At 38.0% G+C, this 7,081-nt stretch overlaps 1 long non-coding RNA gene across 1 annotated transcript; it reads left to right on the top strand.

The window, feature by feature from the left end:
- Positions 1–1,368: 1,368 nt before the first annotated feature.
- LOC143850824 (uncharacterized) lies at positions 1,369–3,968 on the top strand. Its single transcript, XR_013236073.1, has 3 exons — positions 1,369–1,684; positions 2,770–2,854; positions 3,677–3,968. It is a non-coding gene; the product is annotated as an uncharacterized LOC143850824 (long non-coding RNA).
- The last annotated feature ends 3,113 nt before the right edge of the window (positions 3,969–7,081 follow it).

Below are 7,081 nucleotides of genomic sequence, written 5' to 3'. Positions count from 1 at the left end.
AAAACAACTACTTGATGGACTTTATTATCTATTAAATAGGTAAAGATAATAAACACAAAAAGTTAGTATGATCAACACTTGGATAAAATCAAGCAAGTTATAGAAAATATAAAAGATAAAGCTAGCTTTGGTTTGATTGGGTTTGGTTTCAATTTTGGGGCTTCATGGAATCCATGGTGATTGTGGGATTAGTTTTTTTTCTATATTTTTTTTAATTTCCTAAGGAAAGTTTGGGAAGATGGTAAGAGTTTGCAGCTTATGAAGAAGGTCGGTGTTTAATGAATCTCTTCAACAATTTTCAGTTGCTTCCTTCTTGACAAATTCAGTTATCTTAATTCATAGATTAAAGGATAATAAAATTGGTTGTGATTTGCAGATAAGCTTTTTCAGTAGTTTAATCTTCGGTTGGAGAGTGATTTGAATCTCTATCTAAATAAGCATATTTTGACATTTATTTCTTCATAGTAGGACTGTTACAACAGCCCAATCGTGCACTTATTTCAACATGATTTTTCCAACTGATTTTCTTCTTTTTTTTCTACAGATTCATATATATAATCTTTGGTTGAAAAGGAAAACATCCGATAATACAAGGTGCAATTTATTTGTGATTTTTGTATAGTGTTTTCTGCTTATCTCCCTTCTTTTTTGTTGATTTAATTGTATATGTCGTCATGCTATACTGGATTTTTTTGCAATTTATTTGTGATTTTAGTGTAGTGTTTTCTGCTTTTCTGTCTTCTTTTTTGTTGATTTAATTGTATATGTCATGCTGTACTGGGTTTTATCTTTATTTATTTCAAATTTTTTATATGATACGAGTTGTTTTTAATCCGCTTGGGTCTAAATTGCACTGATAAAAAATACTACAGCCTACAATTTTTCCGATATAAATCAGATGCATTAGTCTTAATATAAGATCCTTCACTTCAAGAAACAAATTCAAAACTAATGGCGATTTTGTATATGTGTTTTACTTCATTTTATAAACATTTCGTCTGTGAATTATTTACTTCTTCAATTTTCTTTTTCTACAACATGCTTCCAACAATTTTTTATGTATCATTTTCTTTTTTAGCGGCCCCGTGGAACGCACGTGTCTGCAACTAATCACTACCAAAGATTAAATAACGTAAACTCGTGTAGTCATCAACAAATGGTCGTGCGGATATCCATAGCCTAATGAAAGCACAAAATTATTGTCTTCTTGAAAAGGAGGATTTTAAACTGAGGGTAGTAGAGTAATTATGAGGAAAATAAAGGGATTTCGTGCAGCGTGGCGACAACTTTCCTTCCCTTAAACACCCCGTACATGACGTAAGACCCGGTGTCTTTGTATTTCTTGGTTCGGAAGGAATTTTTCAAAGAAAAAGAGAAAAAGGCTAAGAAAAGGAAACAAAGGTCATAAAGAATAGGAAAGAGCAATGAAAAACAGAAAGAAAAACTGCAATTTCCAACCAGGATAACTTTACCAAAACGGAATTACTTTATGACGTCTGTTTCTCGAATCTTCTCCTTTTCTTACAGATAAATCAATCAATACTCCACTATTCTTACAAATAACTTTCTTTCCCTAGTTCATTCCATCTGTAATTCTTTCTTCTCTCTTAAATCATCTTTGATTGTTATATTGTCTTGGCCGTGATGAATGACCCAAAGTATGCTTATCCCTACCCTGCACAAGGTATTTTAATCTCTCTCCTTTCTTTTTGTTTGCTGGATTTTTTAATGTTTCTGACTTATCGGATGGAGTTTTCTTTTGATTTTGTAACATGGGTTGTGCTTGTTTTCTTTTTCATCAATTAATGTATAGCCATTAGGTACAATTCGGGTTCAGTCTCTTAGATTTCTTGTGAACTGTATTTTTTTTTAATGGTTTCTTTGGAAATGTTCATCACCCTTTTCTTTTTCTGAGGGGATTTTGTTTCATGGGTTTTCTTTTGTTCTTCATCACGGCTTGTCTTTAGATTTTATTTTCTAATGGGTTATTTATCTTTTCTTTTCTTTTCTTTTCTTTTTTTCGTTTCAGATGAAACATCTGTTTTCTTGTCCTTGGCCTTGGGCTCATGGAAAATTTTCTTCATTTTCTATTGATTTTATTTTCTATTGATTTTATTATCTCTAAGAAGTTACATCTTTTGGCATATTAGAAATTCTCTTCATTTTCTATTGTCGAGGAATTGTAATCTTGTTTGGATTTTCTTTAACATTTTTCTTCGTGGGTTTATTTTCCATTTTCCAACCATTTTCCATTTTTCTTCCATTTTCCATTTTTCTTCGTGACTCTTTCTTTTAGACCCTGTTTGGATTGCTCTGGTGGAAAAAATTTCTTGGAATTTTTTTCTCCTTTCACAACTTGCTTCCATGTCATCTATTTTATTAAATATGAAGGATAAGAAATCTTTGGAATATTTCATTTCCAAATTTTCCCATAAAATTCCTGCAATCCAAAAAGGGTTTCATGCGTTTTTTTTCTTTTTTGTCACAGTTGGAACCGTTATTTTCTTTTTTATTTATTCCTTGTCAATCTGGTTTCTTTATTTTTATCTCTACCTAATTATCCTGCTCCTTTTCTATATATCCTTTCTGGGGTTTAATCAGCTAATTATAGTTTATTCTTTGATTTATTAATTAAGATAGTAATCCGTTCCTTGATATGTTGATCAAAGAAAAAAAAATCTTTGTTTGATTTTGAGAATTTTATTTTTAATTTTTTACGAAGATGTCTCATTTTGCCCTGATTTTCTTTATTTTTCTTTCTTTTTTCAGGTTATTATCAAGGACCCCCAGTGATGGCACCACCTCAATATGGAGCTCCACCTCCTAGAAGAGAACCAAGTTTCCTTGAAGGATGGTATTATTAATTTCATCTCAATTGATATATTGAGACTACTAATATTGGCACTACCATGTTATAACAATTTTATAAAACTCAGCTTGTCTTTTATTTCTTAACCGGCTTATTGTAGGGGTGGTTATTCGGTTATAACAAAACTAAATAAACCAAAATTTGATAACCGAAATAATTTCGGTTATCAAATTTCGGTAACCGAAACAGAACCGAAATTCCTAAAAACCAAACCGAAACTGAACCGATTAACAATTCGGTTATTCGGTTATAACCGAATAGCCGAATTGTGGGAGAAAAAGAGGGAAGAAAGGAAATCTTGGTTTGGATCGAAGGGCAAGGATCATCTGATCGAAATGATTTTTTGAGCACAACCTAATTAAGTTGTGATCAACCAAATGGACAGTTTTGATCATCCTATGGAGTGCACATATAGCACTTTTTTCTTTGGAAAAAAATGGTTTTCATCCATAATTTAGGTTATTCGGTTAACCGATTTTTTTTTGAGATAACTGAAACCGAATAACCGAATTTCCAGGAAAAAAAAAAACCGAAACCGAACCGAAAAGAAAAAAAACCGAACCGAACTGACCGAACCAATTCGGTTATGTTCGGTTATTCGGTTATAACTGAATAATGAACACCCCTAGCTTATTGGGATCTTTTTTAAACAGTAATAACCTTTAAAGCTGTTTAAATAATTAAAAACAAGATTATTTACTCAATTATCAAAACATGGTAGTGCCAATATCAGGATCCTTTATTTATTATTTTCACTTATTAATTTTTTTATGTTCTTATTAAAATTTCTGTTGTTATTTGTTGCAGCCTTGCTGCTCTTTGCTGTTGCTGTCTTATTGATGAGTGCTGCTGTGATCCCTCCATAATTTTCGTCAGCTGATTTCTCTTTGTATTTTAATCTCTTCTTTCGTCTTCTTATTCCTCTTTCTTCTTTGTCTTCTCCTTCTCTGGTTATAATGGAATATGGGTGTTTGAACTTTGAAGCTGTGGTTATAATGGTGTCTTTGGAATATAAGGATTTGTGCTTGTAGTGCATTGGATCCTTTCTCTGATTCTCACTTTTCCCAATAATTCATATATCTTAGTATAGATTTGGTAAGTTGGTTTTGTTCTTATGCTTTTTATCATTTGTTAAGTTTTGTTCTTATGCTTTTTATCACTTGTTCTTGCTTTTTGTTCCTTTGCATGTTGTCGTTCTTTTTAGAAATGATGCCATGGAAATATAGGGGGCTCTTACCCCCACGACCATTTTTTGATAATGGGACGAAACAACTTGTTCTAAACGTTTTCAACTAGCTGTAAAAAGCTATTACATTTCCCAAAAATAGAAAAGAACTCTCAGCAGTCAATTAGAGAAGGCTACTGATGTTCACGCTACTGTGTTTTGATAATGGGGTGATCTCACCTTGGGCTGCTTGAGTTTTTTTGGGGGAAATTGTTGTGGCTTTTGACAGCGTGCTAAATAATAAAAGACAAGGTGAGTTTGCCCTATCATAAAAAAATGGAGTTTTTATGACAAGGTGAGTTCGTCCCATTTTAAAAACTTGAGTTTTTATATGATGTTCGCTTCTTCATGTGATTAACCATGGTTTAATCATATGTGCCGCCTGTGAAACTACGAAATTTCTCCACAAGCTTAAGCTGTTGGAGAAGGTGTTATTTAATCTTTTTATACTCTTAACACCCCACGCCCCCCCCCCCCCACCCCCCCCCCCCCACCACGTGTGGCCACTCTTTTGGGGTTGGCCGGCCTGCACGTGGCACATGTCTTTTGGTTTTGGCCATTGCATGTGAATTTTAAATTTCAAGGAGGTTTGAACTCAACTTTTGCTCTGATACCATTTGAAACTACCAATTACTCCACAAGCTTTAGCTGTTGCAGAAGGTGTTATTTAATCTTTTATACTATAACACCGCCCTTGATGTTTGACCCAACTACAGCCTTACTGGTATAATTTTAAAGCAAAACTGGTTAGTGTGAATATCAGTATCACCTGATAAACGTAAAACAAGATTTTTCTCATTGTCAAAACATGTTCGTGCAGATATCAGTCCTCTATATGCCATTATATTTTTGAAACTGATATCCTACTTACTACCATATTTTGATAATGTTATGGGTAAAATCGGTATACCCGGTACCGACTCTCATATTCACGCCCCATCGCGCGGACCAGTTCAACTCAACTTGTACAGGAAACTATTGGCACCGACTCACATCAGAGCACCCACAATATTTCCCCTAATCTGGTATCGACCATCAGGAGGAACCAGATACGATAGCTGGAATCTCGCCATTAAGCGACCAATCCGGGCAACCGTTACGCATAAGGCGCTCCATTCAAATTCAAACGTCCCGCCAAGGCCACCTCCCACGATCTCTACCCGGAAACACAAGAAATCATATCCCCATGATTTTATTCTTCGCCCGTCACGTCCCACGTGGACCAAATTAAGGGCACGATTGCCGCCAAGAATATCGTGGGTCTCCTCCCCCATAAAAAGGGATCTACGCACTCAAGCAAGGGGATGGAAAATCCATTCTCCCTCTCTGTGGGTCTGGTAACTTGTCTTGGCCCTCACCCCTATTCATCGTCTTTTGTCTGTGATTGCCCATCTCTGACTTGAGTGTCGAAGTGGCCGCCCGGAGCCACAACTCCGGGCCCACTGACGATTTTTCTGTTAGCACAGGATCACAAGTTCTACCAGGCTAGCACGTGCAGTCGGATTTTGGGAGTCATCAGATTGGCACCATCCGTGGGACCTCGATGCCAAAATCTAAAGCCCTCTCAACTTAACGATAGAATAGCGACGCGAAGCCAGGCAAGTCAACAAAACCAAGAACAACCAGTAGGAACAGGAGAAATGGTTGTCTCCGGCGATACTCCAGTCACCATGACCGCACTCAACCGGTTCACACAACAAGTTGGAAACGTTGTTAATGCCCTCCAACAAGTATTGCAAAGACTCCCTCCCCAATCAATGGCACCACCACGACCTGTAGCTCCACACGTGGAGGAAGACCTCCCGTTGAAGTCGCAGAAGAACGTGGATCCTCAGAGGGACGAAACCCCAGGAATCAGAGATCTCGCCGTCATCAACAGGGGTCCGCATCGATCACCAGTCCACCACCTAATCACCGTCAAACAAATCCCCAACAGAGGCGCGATGATCCTATAGCGGAACCAACGCTGGCGAACTTCACTCACCAAATACCTCCTCCTGCTGAAAGAAGCCTGATAAGAAATGACCGGCCGGAAGAAAATCTCACCATCGTGGCCGTCCTCCTGCGACAGATTAAAGAGGTCCAACAACATATGAAAGCGTCGTGCGACCCGGACCTCCTGGCGGAGTGGGATGGCGAGATCCCCTTCCCGTTCATTCCAAAGATCACCGACTCTATCATCACTACAAACTTTGACATGCCTCTCCTGGACCTAAATGACAGATCATCTGACCCTTTGGAATCCCTTCGCGCTTATCACCACACAATGATACTCAGGAATGCGACAGACGCCACGATATGCAAGGTCTTTTCCGCCTACCTAGAGAAAGATGCAAGCAACTAGTACAGGCGGTTAAAACCCAACTCCATGGAGACATTCCACGAACTCTGGAAAGAATTTGTTGCCTATTTCGTAAACAGTCGGCCCTGATGGAAGCCTGTCGACACTCTTTTGGCTCTAAGGCAGGGAAAAGATGAGACACTCCAGTGGTTTATTAGCCGATTCCGCTCAGAGCTTCACCAAATCAAGGAGCCCAATTTCAATATGGTCTGCGCCACCCTTCGGCAAGCCATCTAGGACCGGGACATGAAAGTATCCTTGAATGTCAATCCCCCTCGAGACCTCCAAGAGCTCATGGCCATCGCGGATCGGCATATAAACAACAAAGAGTTGTTCGCCATGGAGAGAGAATTAGAGATCGCCGAGGGAAGCGAAAAACGGAAGGATGATTCTAGATCGGAGCCGAACAAAAAACAAGCACGAAATAATGACCGGCCGAGTCATCGAGCCCCAATTCCCCAATTCGAAAAAGTCAACTACACCCCATTGAATACGATTGTGTCCAACATTTTGTATGAAATTCAGGATAGAGAACCCATACGCTGGCCCGAGAAAATGAGGAACACCGGAAAGAAGAAAACTCCATAAAGTATTGCCATTATCACCAAGATCACAGTCACACGACCGACAGTTGCTATCTACTCAA

Source organism: Tasmannia lanceolata, unplaced genomic scaffold, assembly GCF_043159265.1.
Source record: "Tasmannia lanceolata isolate RefF3 unplaced genomic scaffold, GAP_Taslan_0.1 ptg000018l, whole genome shotgun sequence".
Lineage (NCBI taxonomy): Eukaryota > Viridiplantae > Streptophyta > Magnoliopsida > Canellales > Winteraceae > Tasmannia > Tasmannia lanceolata.
Note: the sequence above shows the minus strand (reverse complement) of the source record. Positions and strands in the feature narration are given on the sequence as shown.